The following is a 17,972-nucleotide window of genomic DNA, read 5'->3' on the forward strand; positions in this document are numbered from 1 at the left end:
CTCACTCTCTCTCTAAACTCTTACACCTTCCTCCTTCTTCAAGATCTCCATTGCAACTTTAAGCTCCCACTCTCTCTCTAAACTGTCTCCCTCCTCCTTCCTCAAGCTCTCCATTGCAACTTTAAGCTCCCACTCTCTCTCTAAACTCTGTTTCCCTCCTCCTTCCTCAAGCTCTCCATTGCAACTGTAAGCTCCCACTCTCTCTCTAAACTTTGTCTCCCTCCTCCTTCCCCAAGCTCTCCATTGCAATTTCAAGCTCCCACTTAAGCATCCATGGCAAACAATGGTCAAAATAGACGCCCCAAACCCATCATTCAAAGTATGGTTCTCCACAACTCGAAGAATGAGGAGCAGCAATGGGAACCTCAACTTTTTCAAGAAGGTGTGTGGGTCTACATGCAACCTTCCGCAATCGGTCCCCATCGTGTTCGTGAAAGAACAAACGTTGATCTCCATTGGAAGGGAAGACTACTAGGCTTCAAGCAAGTAAGAGACAAGGGTACGATGGCAATCGTTCAACATGTTTTCATGTTTGGACACATGCGTCTACAAGGGATCACCAACCCAAGGGATTTTCCTTGTAATTGTATGTCCCTTGCACTTCAATGGTTTTGGTGGTAACAAAAAAATGGACTTTTTACATCTCACGGACTGTTTTGTTTCTATGTAGATGTTTTTCCTTCTAGCCTTGTGGAGGAGCAACCACTCTCGTGCCTTTCAGACACATTTACGGCCATGCATGCAAGTCTTGGGGATATGCTCTTCTCCAACACAACTTCATCAAACCTTGCACGACAGAGGGTGTTCTTCTACACCCACAAGTACATTGTACCTACAGATGAGGAAGGCTACGAAGAGCTACAACCTTTGGAGGCTACAACCTTGCGTAGCATGGAGTGGCCAAAGCCAGATGCATTCACTGTAATGTCTTTGAAAGCCAAGATTGTAGCTGATGTGAGAGCATCATTAAAATTTGGAAAAGCCTCGCGTTCCGTTGGGCTTGGATGGTGTTGTCCTACTCATGTCTTCGCTAGCATCTTTGTACAAATACTATGTATTTTTGCAAAGATCTACAATACGATACATTGGAAACCATCCTTGGGGAGAAGTGGGGGTATCTTGAAGCACTTCACAACGGAGATCACTTTCGGTGTTAGGTTGGAAGTTTCGGCATTGCTATCCGTTTCATCAAGGTGCGCTCCACTCTTTACGTGCGGTACTTCTATGAAAGGTGGATGTGCAAGCTTGGTGAATGGTTTCCATTGCAATCCACCGATGCTACAATTGAGGTATTTGATATTGCAATCAAATTGTCGAGTGGTGCCGTTGAAACCGTCCAAGTGAACAAGCATTGGACATTGGCCAATGTACAGGAGCACTTAGTGATAATGGGTTTAGAGCATGGAGAAGATACAAAATTTTGCATCGGACGACGTAAGGTGAATGATTTTTCTCTCTTAATTATGTTATATTTATGTTTTTTTGATTATTCCCTGCTCTAAGTTGGGTATGCTAATTTATTTATTTTTTGCTAGATTGGTAGCTGCATGGAGAGCACGATTCAAATTGAAAAGGCGTGGACGACGGAAGAGAATTTGATTTTATCATTAGAGTAGTTATGTTTTGTACTTATTTTTTTTTATAATATCACAATTGTAAGTTCAACCAGATGGTTGTATCAAATTTTGGCAATGCACATTATCTTAAAGTTGTAGTGATGTGTTTTTTGAGTTAAATGATTGTAATTTAGTTTGTAAGTTTTTTATAACTTCTTGTTATTTTATGAAAATTGTTTAATATTTTAATTATTGTTATTTTTTTTTGGGAGGGGGGGGGAGGGCGCGTGCTATATAAAGCCTCCTAAACCCTACCATTTTCACACCCTTTGCATGTTCACACTCTCATTTGAGCTCCAACACTCTTTGCATTCCTACTTTAAGAGCTAGCATTATGGCATCCTCCACCCCTCCCTAAGCCACGGCGTTACAACGCTTCCAAGCGTTTTTACAAACAACCGAGTGGCAAGATCGTGACGATCTTCACAAATTTTTCACCCAATTCCCTAATGTGAATGCAACTATTTACCTAAACAGCCAATCTTTTCAGCCTATCTTAGAATTTTTTGAATTTTACATCGACAAGTATGTTGTACCAATTGTCGGACAAGGGGAATTGTGGATTCCATGCGATTTGCTTCGCTACATACACAAAGGTGATCGGCCTTTCACCCAGCTGTTAAGTATGGAGCCTGATTTACCCTTGTAATTTTCTGTGGTAAAAGCGCACATTTATAAGGCCCCCATTATGAGGAGAAGCCATCGTGCGTGAAGGAAAATCACTCACCGGAAACCAAAATTTTCACGGACAAGAATCAGGGGCAACTTTAGAGGCCTCGGGGGCGGAGGCCACCGAGACTTTTTTTTCACCGGAATATTATGGCCGGACGGCGGCCAGAAAGTGGTCGAAAAACAACCGGTTAGTTGGCCGGCGGCTAGTAGTCAATGGCCGATGGCCGGTGGTCAGAAGTCAATGGCCGGTGGCCGAATTCAAAAGCGGACTTTTCTTCTCAAGGGCGACCACACATGGGCGGATTGGAGGGTCCGATTCAAAATATAGAGTTTTTTTCAGTCCAATCTTCATCAATAAAAACATAATAACATTGTATTCTTATAATTTTGGCATAAAAAAACTTTAATTAGGCTGTCTAGAGGCCTGCCACAGAGGCGCGCGAGAAGTTAGAAGTAACATTTACTTTTGGCTTCTCGCGCGCCTCGGCGGCAAGCCTCTAGACAGCCTAATTAAAGGTTTTTTAAGCAAAAATTATAAGAATACAATGGTTTTTTGGTTATTCAATCGACCAAACTTGGTTGACAGTTCCTTTATCCACATCTCTCTCTCTCTCTCTTTTCCTCTCTCTACTTAGCTTTACTTATCACTTAAAACAAATGTACATGACTCGTTATATTTGAAAAAGCCACGACTCGTTATATTTCAAAAAGATATCTTTACATTGGAAAAATTGCCTAAAAGTCAAATTCAATCTCTTTGTCCTCTGATTCGACGCGCAAGAGCTAAATCTTTGGGCATTATTGTCACCCGTTTTGCATGAATAGCACACAAGTTGGTGTCTTCAAAAATAGAAATTAGATGATATTCCGCCGCTTCTTGCAGAGCTTCTACGGCGATACCTTGAACTCGAAACGCCATTCGATAACTTTGCATGATCTCTTTTACCAAACATGCGAATGGTGCCTTGCGTATGAGAAGGTCTGAAGTTTTTTGATAGTGACGAATCTCTTGCAACGCCTTTGGAATGCGTCGCTTCACAGCAGGATCCCGTTGTTGAGGGATGGTAGGATCTGGGACATGGGCCTTGCGAGGGCGAACCTTGAAAAACTTTTTCTTTTTACAAGAGGTCTTGCGAGGGGGAGCCTTTGCGCATCTTCAAGGCCACCATGTGCTCCGACTGGCTCTTCAACTCCAACTTGCGCTCCAACTGGCTCGTCTGCTACATCCTCAAAATCCTCTTCATTTAGTAACCCATGATTACCTCTAGGCTGATCTGACGGCAGAGCGACGAAGCCACGTGGCAATGTCTTCCCGGTCGGAACTCGATGATTGCTTGGGATCTCCTGTCCGCTCCATGGTGGGCTTTGTGCTTCGTTGTCCGTTTCGGTTTCTGTGTTTGATGTCACTACCCGTTTCTTCTTGCGTGAAGGTTGTCCATCTTGTTGCTCTTCACCTGACCATTCTCTCTCCATCTCTTCTAAGAGCTCTTGTTCGTGTATCCAAGCTGGTTTTTGAGCACCTTGGACGGGTGAGTGAGGGTGAGCAAAAAAAGGTTGATCTTTTCTAGCTGTTTGCTTTGTGCGTGCCATGGTGTAAGAAGGGGAAAGATTGAAAATGAGACTCCTTCTTCTCTAAAAGCCCTCTATTTTAGAAAGAAAAAGGTCTCTTCACACTTGACTAGGCCACTTAAAAAAACTCTTAATATCATCAAAATATAAAAAACAAAAAATAGATAAATGGAGAAGTAGTATATGCAACTCAACAAAGACATCTACAAACATAAACATTACATTGCATAGCATCATTTGTTTTACATGTTGGGTAACCAACGTTTGCCCACTCTATGGCGATTTTGATGCCACCTAGCATGATTAAGGGGTCCGGTGGAGTTTCTCCATTTCTCTTTAGCAGTAAGTCGAGATTGTCTCCTAACCTCCTTGGCAAGACTTGACTTTCGCGCTTGCTCTATGGCATGACATCTCCCCAAAGAACAACGAAAGAACCAATCAAACATCTCCTTCATGTAGTTGGATCTCGTAGTTCCACCACCGTGACATGTATTTTTAAAGTAAACACCTTTGGCTTGATAATGTGATTTTTCCATTCCTTGAGTGCTCCACATGTCTAATGAACCATATTTTGACATAAAGAATGCTCCATGCGCATACAAAATATGTTGCATCAAGAAAAAATGCTTAGATCAAATAAATATTTATGTATAGCATCAAAATTTGAACTGAACAAAGTAACTTACCATGTAGTGTGTGATATTGCTCTCTCCCCACGCTTGCACAAATGCTTTAGTGAAATTCGAAATGTTATCTTTGAACAAATTTTGTTGCTCGCTCGTGGTTTGGGGTTTCCACATGATTTGAAGCACTAACTCCAAGTGGTGCCACACTTGCCTACGCAGATTTACAAGCACGGGATTTGAATCTTGATCGGTCGTACACTTGCAAATCGCTTTCCATAGCTCCCACGGAGCATCCTCTTCACCCCTCTCCTTTCGCATCGCTGGTTTCTTGAAAAACCTACGTGCTTTCACACCATTCATAGATACTTTTTGTGGCACTTCATGCATATTATCCACCTCACTGATGATAGAAACATTGCCACCATGACATCCAATCGAATTTAGAATTGTTTCAACTATTCCAATGGCTTCCACGGATCTGGAAAGTGGTTTCATTGTGAAAGTGTACTCTATGTGAAGCTTTAACAAGCGATCAAATATACGCATAAAGGCATGCAAAGTGCAAAAGTGTACATTTGTAAGTGGAAAATTGATAATGGGATGCCATGTTTTATCTTTTGTTGACCGATTGGGGACCTCCATGATAGGACACTTCAACACCGAGCACACCCAATCCCTTGCATCATCATCCATTGACCCTATTGCCTGACTTCCCTTGACATTTTTCTTTGAAGACGTGGAGCCACGAGTACTCTCCTTGTATCCTCGTACACAATATGGACAAGGAAGAAGTGATGAAGCACCTTGTTTACACCCAAGTATACATTTGATTGTTTTTAGATCACCTCCTAAGTGCCACACAACATCAAATGTACCTACTCCATCTACTTCTAGCTTTTCTCCCTCTAGTTGTGCCTTAATAACCTCTGTGATCCACGGGATCATAGAGAAGACCCATGCCAACACCTCATGAGTCTCCTTCAGAACTTCAAAAGCTCCTAACCACCATATTTCTTTTTCCGATTATACACTAAATGATGGTTTCTGAGAATGATCACCGATAGCATCGACTTTTGCAAAAAACATTGCCTCATTCATGAGTGTCACACTCATACGTTCCAATCTCCGTCCTTTAACAATTTGACATTCATCTAGTTTAAGAATAAATATGAGCTTCTCTCCAAGTACTGAAACAACACAAGAATTGAATTGTTATACTAATTGATATTCAATACAAATAAAAAACGACATTACAATTTGTATTACCTTGTGGAGACAAAGCATAAAATTTAACCATAGCTCGTTGTAGTCGTTTCAAGTCAACAAAAATATTGTTGAATTGATGATAACTAAAAGACTTTGTCCCATTAGGAATAGTATTGCCTCCCTTTATATTACCACGTGACTTGGCACTCGTGGAAGAGTACACCATGGATCCTTCAATGTGTTTGTATTCGCCAAGGGATTCCCGAACGAGATCATTGTTTGCTTTTTTTGCAAGTCGGACCCTATGTGGAATAGGAAATAAATTCTTGGTGATGCCTTGCTCTCGTAATGCATCTTTCATCAATCCATGAAGTGCATGGTATGCATTTGTGCTGATCCCAACCTCATCACAAGCTCTCTGGACATCATCCTCAGACACAAGGTTAGAGATCTTTTTTAGGATCTCCTTTGTGATGGCATCTTTCATGTGTTTGGCCTTTTCACAACCTATGATGTAAAGTATATCTTCCTTTGAGATGCATCCTAGGAGAAGGTTGCAACGGTCCTCTTGTCTAAAACTTCCACACACATCTTGTATATATGTCCTATTTCAAAAGGTGAACCGAGTTACAAATTGATGAAAATTATTTGAGAGTTATGAACACTGTGAATTTAAAAAAAATACTTGGTTGCCGTGATCCGCTTCTTACGTGCCCCTCCATTAGATGCTAAGTTTTCAATGGAAGAGAACTCCCTCTTACGCTCACGCATGCCAAATGGAGTGGCTTTTAGGTGCATCATTGCAATCTGTAGCTTAGTTACCTCTGTTTCTGTAGCTTTCATCTCCTCTTTAAGATCTTTGAGTTGTTTCTCTGTGGAATGTAGTTGTTGTTGGAGATTGTGGAATGATTGTGTAACACTTGACATTGTTGTCGGAAATATGCCGACGCACCTGCGTGATTGGAGTCCAATCTCTTACAATACCCAAGAAGACCACGTTCTCCTTCTCCCACATATTTGATTAAGCTTGGGAGTGTACGGAATGTCGGATGACAACCCACGAGCGGATCTTTTGGATACAACCCTCCATCAAGCCACAAGTCAACATTGGTTTCTCCTCGAAACCGTCGTACGGATGCCGATTGAGATGCTTTCTCGTCATTTTTTTTGTGGAAGCAAATTCGATCGGTAGACGTAGACTGACATTAGTTGACCTAGTAGATGACGACGCAGGTGATTCATTGGTTATGTTGCGAAGAGACATGGTGAAAAGTTATGATGGGAAAAAAATTTGATAAGATATACTTTTTGGGATAAACAGGCAATTTTTGCGATAAAAAGACTTAAAAATATATTTTTTCATATATAGGTTCAATTTTTGAGCTCAAAGGAGGGAAATTTTTAAATTTTAAAAATTTCAATTTTTAGGCTTTATTAGATGGACGTTTTGATGATGTGGCATTGTCTATTTATTCTTGGAGTTAATGTAGAGAGGGACCCAAGGAATTTTAGATTTTGAGCTTATAAAAGCTAGATTCTTCTAAAAAAATACTGTTATATATATATATATATATATAGGGACCTTTTGAAAGCTTAAAAGATCCATTTTGAAGATTTTATAAAAAATTCATTTTTTGGGGGTAAATTGATGCACGAACTGAAAAGTGGCTTTTATCATAACTACTTACTCTCTTTGTTGGTTCTTCTCTCTACCTTTACTCCTCTCTCTCTTTTTACTCCCTTCTCTCTCCTACTTTATCCCCCCTATTCCTCCTACTTTACCACCCTCATTCCCTACTTTCCCCCCCTCTCCTATCTAGAGAGAAGTTAGAGAGAGAGCTACAAAAGTAGCCCTATTTATTGTCTTTGTTCCCTCCATCCCCTAAAAAATTAGCTTTAATCCCTTAAAATTAGGGATCCTTACATGGCCCCAAGGGGGTCCAATTTTTTCCTAATGTAGAGAGATAGTCCACTGCAGTCAAAATATAGCTTTTGTCCCTGCTTGTGATAGGTAACGGGCCTATTGCATCAATCCCCCACTTTTCAAACACATCAAATGCCATAATGGTTTTTCGTAGATCTGGCTTCAACACTCTCTTCCCAAATGCTTGACACCTATTGCAAGACTTACACCAATGGTGAACATCCTTGTGCAAACTAGGCCATACATACCCTTCTTGCAAGATCTTATGCAAGGTGATATTTAGAGCAAAATGGCCGCCACATGCGCCTTCATGATTCTCTTCCAACACTCTGTAAAGCTCCTCCCACCAAGATACACGTCTCAACACGAGATCAACCCCTTTCATGTATAAGACATCACCAATCAATTTGTACGTGTATGCTCTACACACAAAACCATACTTCTTAGACTTCTGAATCTCCTTTGGAATGATTCCTGTTAGCAAAAACTCCTCTTCTTGAGCCAAACTTTTTCGGCCATGATAAAGAGGTAAATTGGTCCTCAACACAAATAGCTCCCCAATCATGCTTTGAGCTGCTTCATGTGCCTCTCCATTTAGAGCACATTCAATGTGTCTGATGCTCCATGCTTCAAACTTTTTTAACATGCCTTTAATTCTGAAACACATTTCCTTCAATGAGGTGTTCTTACTCTTCCACACACCCAGCACTTGCTTCACAACTAACAAGGCATCACCTTTTATGCTCAACCTTCTAATCCCATGCTTCAAACAAATGTGTAATCCGGCTTCCAATGTAGCATATTCAGCCTCATTGTTACTATGAGCATCCAATTTGAACCCTCTCTTACATACCAGCTTCCCCTCTGGATCATAAAGTGCTATACCCCCTGAAGCCGCATCATGGCTCTTTTTGTATGAGCCATCAAAGAACAACACATGTGCATTGCTGATCTGTGGCACTTCTTCAACTACCTTTCTCACCACCTCTTCCTTAACAAGGAGGGGATTCTCCTTGTAAGGATCAGCTAGGGTAGCTCTTGTACTGCCTTCCACTAAAAAAGAGAACTCAAACTCTTGCAGCTCAATTACCCATTTCTTCACCACATTTGACATGTTAGTGCCATTAATTAACTGTGGCAAAAAGGCGGAACTCGTGAAGAAAACAAAAGGTCGTGGTAGCAAGTAATGACGAAATTGTCAACAAGCAAATATTACACTGGCCATCACTAGCTCTACTTCCGAGAATTTTCTCTCTGCTACTAACTTCACTCGGCTTGCACAATACACTGGCCTCATATAATGGCTGCCCTTCCCCTTTTGAAATAGCATGGCTCCAATGGCATCATCCCCTACTGATGGATTTACATAAAACACTTGCTCCCAATCAGGAGCCTGCATGGCTGACAACCCCCCTAACACCTCTTTCACCTCTTGAAACACTTCTTCACACTTGTCATCCCATTGCAATGGATCATGCTTTGCCACTTGTTGTACTGGATAAAGGAGCTATGAAGACAATGGAATAAACCGCGCCATGTACTTCACTTTGTGTATAAAGGTTGCCAATTGCTTTGTACTCGTAGGTGATGGAAGAAGAATAATAGACTTAACCTTGTCTGGATCATCCTCAATGCCATTTTCTGACACCATAGGCCCAATAACTTCACCCTTGGTTGTGCTAAATGACATTTCTTTGGATTTAGTTGTCCTCCACATTCTTCATATCGAGCCAATACCATCTGCAGCTTCTCATGGTGTTCAACCCTACTGCTGTAGACACAAAAGTCGTCCATAAAAGCTTTAACACAACTACCAATGAATGTTTCCAATACCCAATTTTCTCTCTCTTGATAGAAAGATGGTCCATTTGACAACCCAAATGGCAATACCGTGTAGCAATAGCAGCCCCATGGCGTAATGGAAGTTGTCTTTCTTCGGTCTTTAAGAGAAATCTTCAATTGAAAATAGCCTGAAAAACCATCACACACACTGTACCTCTCATAACCTGCCACTAAATCCAAGATCTGATTGGTGAATGGAAGAGGATATGGGTTCTTCTTAGTGGCTGCATTTAAGGGTTTAAAATCTACATAAATCCTCCACTTCCCATCCTTCTTTGGGCTGACTACTAATGGACTCACCCATTCTATGGTTTCCACTGGGACTATGAACCCTTCCTTCAATAACTTGTCCCCCTCTACTCGCAAGGCTTCCATTTTCTCTTGACCCATCCTTCTTAGCGTTTGTAGCACTGGCTTAGCACCTTCTTTTAGCTCTATATGCATCTCTTCTCCTTTGAACCCTCTAATCTCTTCATATGAAGTAATAAACAAGTCAGGAAAACTAGCCAGCATGTGCAAATATATCTCCTTCTCCATAGCTGAGAGGTCTCCATTGATCATTTGTGTCATCAATTCCTGCTTCTTTGACAATTCAACCTTGGTTTGCATCATCTCTTCAATCACTTCATAAGGCCCTTCACTTTCATCTTCAACCTCATTTGCAAATGCGACTAAACCAGACCCCTGGATTTCTTTGTCCATCAAAAGAAATGCAACATCAACATCCTCATCACTGCTGGTAGTACTTTCACTGTCCTCATCAATCACTGTGGAATAGTCCTCATCACTAGACTCATCTTCATCTTCATAAAGTTCTTCCAATTGTTTCCTTGCATCCATATTATATAGCTTCTTGGCACGTGTATTTCCATAGAGGCTAATCGTACCACGTCTCCAATCTTAAACAGCTCCCACTGCATGTAACCATGGTCTGCTGCCCAATATAATAGGATATGCTCCCAACCCCGCTGGCATCACATGAAAATCAACCACCACCTTTGCATCATACGCCTCCACTTCTTAGGTCTTTACAACACCTAAACATTTTACTTTTTGATGGTTTGCCAATCTGATTCGAAAGCCTGACACCCCAATCATTGTAAGACCCATCTTCTCAACACATGAGTGTGTTATGACACATATTTGGGCTCCTCCATCCACGTAACCTTATCCCAGATTTTTTCTTTTGTGCCACACATCTACTATTGGGCAAATGTCTGGTAGCTCATCCATTGCCAACACCTTTACTGAACCTCTCACTGGCTCTTTCTCCATTGGGTTAACCATCCTCTTCCACTGTCGCTTTAGCTTACGCACCATCTCTATAAGCTGCCCAAAAGTAGCATTAGATTTCCTGCTCGTCAAATCCTCCTTCAAGTCATACCTTAATTGCCCATCCCCTAGTGGAAAATCTGAAACATGAAACTTGCCACGAGCCCTCCTTTTCCTCTTGGCCTTGACATCCTCGCCTTCATGGCTCTTTCCCTTCTTCTTACTAGGACATGGGGCACTTCTTTCTTCCTTGTCCTCTGTGGTCCTCTTCCTAATAGGCATCACTTATGTATCCTCCAACTTTGCTGCCTTCTCCAAGGTGACCACACTTATCACTTTTGTCTTTCCCTTTTCCTCTTGGGCTAATCCACTAGTTCCTTCTTCTCCCTTAATTTCAATGCCATAATCATTTGACCTAGTTAGCACCTGTCTTGGCAATGGATATATGTCTATCCCCATCCTTGGTGGCTTATCACATTATGGGCTGATGTGTTCCAACTCTCCACAATTATAACATGTGCATGTCTGCCTCCAGAACCTACCATTGCTTTGTCCAACATCATTCCTGGGTTTTTCTTCACCTTCTGGCTAATTTGCAAACCTCCCTTGACCTCGATTATTTTCCACTTCACCTAGCATGTTTATGCTGAGATTCTTCATTAAATCTACCACTTGCCTTGTGTCTTGCCTTAGCCCATCATCTTGCACTATTGTAGTGACCACTGCTGGCATAGCCTGAGGAGTAACAAAAACCATTGGTTCATGATGAACCGCTGGCATGCGACCTTGTAAAGAATCCATAGGCTAAAACTCAGACCTCCTGGGCAAAGACTCCACCCCTAGTTGGCTCATTTTTCTCAGCTTCCACCCTTTGTTTCTTGCCACCTCCAATGCATCTTCATATGTTCTAGGCTTCTTTAGCTCCACTCTCCAACGTATATTCTCCCCAAGACCAGCAAAGAATCTGTCCTTCTTCGTCATGTTAGGTGGGGGTACTTGTGGTGCTAAGGCCTTGCACTATGAGTGTGCGGATGCGGTGCGTGTGCGCAGAGAGTGCAAAGGGAAAGAGGGAGAGAAAGAATGACACAGGATGTGGGGTGGAGCTCCCAAATCTCACTGTGTGAGCACCATGTGAGAATGGAAGTGAGAGCTCCTTATTCTTTGTATGTATAAAGAATAAGGAGATAAATGTGGGCATCCGCACACTAGGCGCCGGTGGACACGCGCGAAGCACGATGAGGTACATCGCTTTTACCTAACATTCTCCCACTAAAGGCTGTGTGCCGATAAGTGGTGAGAAGACTAGCCTACAACTAGTATATACAAGAGGTGAGAGAAGACGACTCTCAACCTATGTCCACTGGCTCACTCCAAACATGATCTAGTGTAGATGCAACATGCATACCACTAGGGCTAGAGCTACGATGACACTCATGATGCAGGTATCAAGTGATGGCCTGCATGGCTCCACAATGTACAATGCCAGTGTCAGTCATCGCACGATTGACAACTCCCACTGAAAATGCACCAACCGCATAAGCAAGATCAGGTCTCGAAACCAAAAGGTCAGACATGAGAGACCCGAAAGCCGATGAAACATGCACTACGTGTGCCAATCTATCCCTGTCAGCAACCTCAGTGCCATATGCATCCTCATCAGGAACCACCTAACTATTCATCACCATGTCAGTATCCTCTGGCAAAGGCATATCTGCTGAGAACGATTGCAAAACTGAAAAATCAACATCACTGCAATCACACACAGTTGTCTGAAGGACACTGTTGTCCTCAAACGTATCACACGCATCATAAAACAATGCATCGATCTCTGGCTCAAATGATGTCACCTCAACTGATGGCTGACAAAGAGATACCACTGTTAGCATGAACATTACCACAAGACAAATGCACAACCTGCTCTCCATGCAACACATCCGCAAAAGAGACACGCTTGTCTCTCGCTCCAAACATGGCTGCAAATACACAGACTATACCGCCTCGTGTGTCACAAATATGCAAAGGGTATACCAGACCACTCCTAGCACCTCTGGCTACCACCAGCGATCCCCTATGCATATGAAATGATCGCTCTCCAAGCAGTACACAATGTCCGCTACTCTGCAAAACTGACGCATTGAAATCAGACTCTGACTGAGTCCTGGTACATAACGTACATCTCGTAGCATAAGCAATGCACCGCTAGTAGGTAAAGACATGCATACATCTCCAGCACCCTCTATGTCATATAGTGAACCATCATCAAACTGCACACAACCAAGTCTTCCACTAGAGAAAGAGCAAAACAAATCATGACGTGGCATTACGTGAAAAACTGCATGCTCGTCTAGTAGAAAACGCGTAGACAATGTGCTATCCCAAGACACGAAGTAGTCTGAAGGCAAGCTAGAATCAAAAGTGACATGCCCGTCACATGCATACTCTCTAGCATCTGTCCTCATAGTAGCACCATGCATCTGCCTCTTCCGTTGCCTCATACGCCTGAAGCAACGACGCCTAATATGCCCCTTGTGGTCACAATACCAACACGTCAGTCCTCATAGTAGCACCATGCATCTGCCTCTTCCGCTGCCTCATACGCCTGAAGCAACGACGTCTAATATGCCCCTTGTGGCCACAATACCAAAACGTCAGTCACCGTGAATAAAAATCACCTCTCATGGCCATGCCAAACAATGGCAAACAATGCTCGAGATCACAAAACTCTCCCACCTAAGAGCAAACCACTATCTCAAGCAGACAAAGTGAGCAAACTGTTAAGCTCACAAGCCTCTACAATAGGCAAACAAATTTGACAAAATTCTGGCAGAGTCTTCCTTGTAACTGGAGCAAAAACTCAATAGTAAATCGCAAATGGAGACAACACAAAATGCTCAAATGGCCAAATTCGAGAATGTAGTCGTCCGGAATCACCTCACAAAGTCATACAAAGAGCAAGCACGCTCTAGTCGGAGTACCACTCAACGGAATATTGACAAAACCTATCAACCTGTTTGCATAAACAAGCTTCAATGGATGCGCATAAACAAGTGCTCAACTGCGAGCATCAATCATGCATCCAAAATACTTAGCCATGATGGCTCCACATCTCCATATTGTTCCCACATAGAGCATACATCAATACAAAACCATGTGTCGAGAAACTGTATATGGATGTGCCTTAGTCCAAGAACCACATCCCAAATCAACACTTGTATACACAATTGCAAGTTAAATCAGCACCCAATGGACTCCAGAATGTGACGTACATATCCCCAGACGCAATCTACACAATGGGTTGCAGTATACAAGCCCTTAATTGTTAAATCTTTTGTGTCTCAAAAAATGTAGGTTACTACAGAAAATTCAGAGATCAAAATTTTAAAATTCTGATATCACCATTGCGTCCGCAACGTCAAAAAACCCTGGGTAGACTCGTAGATCATATAGATCTGAGTCCGAGTGTGCAAGATATGTCAAAAAACACAGTTTTCGGCCCAAGAACGCAGCAAAAACTTGCTGTTGCTCTAGAAATTTCAGAGGTCAAAATCAACTCAGATGAAAATTACCAATGTGTCCGGAGCGTACCAAAACCCCATGTTACACCCTGACCTTGCATAAATCGCATTACGTATGCAAAAATTATTTGGGGTTGAGCTCCCAAATTCCACTGTGTGAGCACCATGTGAGAATGTAAGTGAGAGCTCCTTATTCTTTGTATGTATAAAGAATAAGGAGATAAATGTGGGCAGCCAGACACTAGCCGGCGGACACGGGCAAAGCACGATGAGGCACACCGCCTTTACCTAACATGCACATCCTCTCCCATGCCATTGAAAACCTACGTATGTACGCATCTACTGGTTCACCTTCCTTTTGCACCAAACCTTGTACTTCTTGCCACACTTTGTCAAGATCTTCTGTCTTCACAAACTCCACTTCCAATCCATGCCTTAGATTGTCACAACTCAATCTTACAGGTGGATCAGCCACACGCAACTCCTCTTCAAATGCTTTGGACCAAACTCGTGCATCACTCTTCAAACAAATCTGGAGAAGACGTAACATTTGCGCTGGGTCATGGATCTGGTTGCTAATGCAGGCAACTTCCATCTTTTCCAAAAAATCTTCCACATCTTCATCACTTCTTCCATGAAATTCCGGATAACAGAAAGCCATGGCTACTCAAGTTTTAATGCGTTGAGAACCCCTTTGAACACACGTGCAAGAACCCAAAACTTTTGACTCACTCAATCCCTAGAAATTTCAATGGAGCTTGTCTTTAGACAAGGACAAACACATGCACATCCAATGAGTTTTCATAGTAATCATCGGGATTACAACAGGCAAAGGGCATTCCAGTATCTCTCTTAATCTTCTTGGCTCGAACATAAAGACTATGCGCTGCTGGAAAAAATCTTCCTGGACACATGAACATTCATCTGGATTCTTTGTGTTAAATGAAAAGGAGTGAATTGAGGTCCATTTTGATCATCCATTAAAGCCAACCATGCAGCTCCCAAGAAGGCACATCTCACTTATCCTCTGATTTTGCCAGAATTTCAGCAGCATAACAACATAAATGGCTCAAAAGACAAAAAAACCAGCCATCACAACTTGGAAAAAGTTTGGCAGAGTTTCCCCAGAAATAGAGCAGTAAGAACCCAAAATATAGACTGTATATGTAGCATAACCTGCCAACAATAGAACTCGAGCATCAAGTAGGAATCACTAGTACATAGCCTACGGAAAGTTCATGAAAAGAGTGCTCCAGCCACTTGTATCACCGAAAGAATCTCACATTTGAGAATCCCCTAGCTCAATAAACCCTCACGCTATCGACTTTCTCACGAAGGCTTATGCAAATCTCGTATAGTCAAGTCTCAGAAATGACTATCTTCCAGACCAAGTCTCAAAAATGGCTGGGACTGCCAAATAAAACCAAGTGTGGCTCCACAAAGGCATACAATGGCAGTTTCCACAAGTAACGTACAATACCAGCAGCAAACAATGCGCTCAAACAGGCGCCAAATGATGCATACCCACGGCAACTCCAAGTGACTTCCACTTGCCAATGTATCACTCTACTCCAACTACCTGTACTTGTGGGAATCACCTGTACATGTACCTGTCCCTGTCCCTGTAATCTGCAATCTGCAACCTGTAATCCCGAAGCTGAAGATACTCGAAGAAGATCCTCAGTGGGGCCACCAAAAGAATGTGGGAGGGATGGAAACACACACAACGCCTCTATAATGACTCAACACACACTCTTGGGATGATACACACACACACACACTCTATGGGGCACCACTTGGCTTACACAACCCACCTGGCCAAGATAGGGAACACACCGATGGAGTGGGACGAGAGAGACTATCCATTTGCCCACTCCACACAGAGAGACACACACACACATCCAAAAAACTCAGCTCAAAAGAGGAGAATTTTTGATATTTAGATACAATTGAGCTTGGGCCAACACCAATGGGGCAAATAGCTCACACAATATGGATAAAATATGCCGGATACAATCACAAATTGAAGCAGTTGCTTCGCTCATAGGAGAAACTTACACAGCCAAAATAGCAAAAAAAAAACTGAGCAATTTGGAAAAATGGACAGCGCCATCGCGTCCGGAACGGCCCCAAACCCCAGTCTACAATGTCAAAGTGCTCAAATCCGACCTCGGATGAGCAGTTTATGGCAAAAACAGGCTCCAAAAACATCAAAAACACAGTTGCGGCTGTTCCTCCTCTTCTCTCCATGTTTTTTCTGGTCTTCTCTCAAGATTTTTAGTTCCCACACTTAGATTTATTACTTGGGCACCTTTGGCCTTTTAGTTGACCTCAAACGGACCCCGAACATGCCAAAAAGTGGCCCCGCAGTGCATAGTTGTCACCTTGTTGCATCCATCCACATACCTAGCACTCAACTTTTTCCAATAATGCATCCCTCCACCACGTGAAGTGGCCCCAAAAAATGGTCCTCATGATGACCTTTTGCATAATTCATCACAAGAAAACACCCACGTTGTGTCCGTACTTATCCACGTGTAAGTCTTGACCCCATTCGACCTCCTGACGCCACTAGATGCCATCTGATACACCTGCTTACCTCATGTCATCGACCCGCGGATAGCTTCCTCGAGAAGTTTTACGTGCTACCAACTCCTCCTTATTATAGAAAAAACACACTGGTACTGGTGATAGTGAAAATCGGTGCACTATGTACACGCTATCCTACCTGTACACATGTGGGCCCCACGTAACCACCTGGCTCTAGAAAATGGGCAATCCTTTATTCGATGCACCATGCATGGGTATGTGCATATGTGCAATCCCTTGCTCCAAAAAACTCCTAACAGCGTGTAAGGGTATGTGAGCTACACAACCATTGACTGTGCTTTTGGGGACGCACCAAAAATTTTAAAACTATAAAGAGCATGTATCCTCCACTCGTAGTTTGACAGATGTGTGCAGACAACATAGTGGTAGAGGCAACACCTCTTGACCATGGGGCTTAGGGTTTGAGCACAACGTGTCCAAAGTAGAGCTTTCGAGGGATTCACCTTCTATGGATTGACCATTTTGTTAGACTACCTACACTTGACATTATGGTAGGGCTTAATACAAAAAGGCATTTTGTGTTACAATTCTCTTTACTTTTGCTCGAAAAAATGATATGCTCGGTTTTTTTCGCATGGTGCATGGATTTCCTCAGATTTTCACTCATGGGTTTTTTTTCTTTTGTCTAGAAATGCTTTGGTTGAAATATGGTGTGCTTTTGAAAGCACAAGTTCTCGATAAAGAGTTTAAGATGCAGACTCCAACTTTTCTCACTAGGCAGCCACCTCTTTGACTCATCATCTTTATAGAAGTACTCACTCGGCCCCATGCATGGTGGATCCTCCTAGTTGAGGTCCTCTCTCATGGAAATCTAATTCTTCAAGGAGTTTGACCTATTTCTCCTCCTCTCACCAAGTGGAATCACCTTCTTCTCCGAATCTTCAAGTGGCTAATGTCAAACTAGTCTCTCTCCCCACTACTCTCAAATTAGTTACTATTGCGATGCTATTGGACATGGAATCTCCATGGTTGAGCATCTAAGTGGCTTCCTCGGGCCCTTTTCCATTAAAACATTTAGGTTAGAGTATAGCAAATCACCACCCAACACTCCTATATATAGGCCCATCCTATATAAAGCCCCTTAACTACCAGCTCCATTGAGGGAGGACCCTTGTCCTGA

This window comes from Adiantum capillus-veneris, chromosome 30, assembly GCF_014529385.1.
Source record: "Adiantum capillus-veneris isolate H3 chromosome 30, ASM1452938v2, whole genome shotgun sequence".
Classification (NCBI taxonomy): Eukaryota; Viridiplantae; Streptophyta; class Polypodiopsida; order Polypodiales; family Pteridaceae; genus Adiantum; species Adiantum capillus-veneris.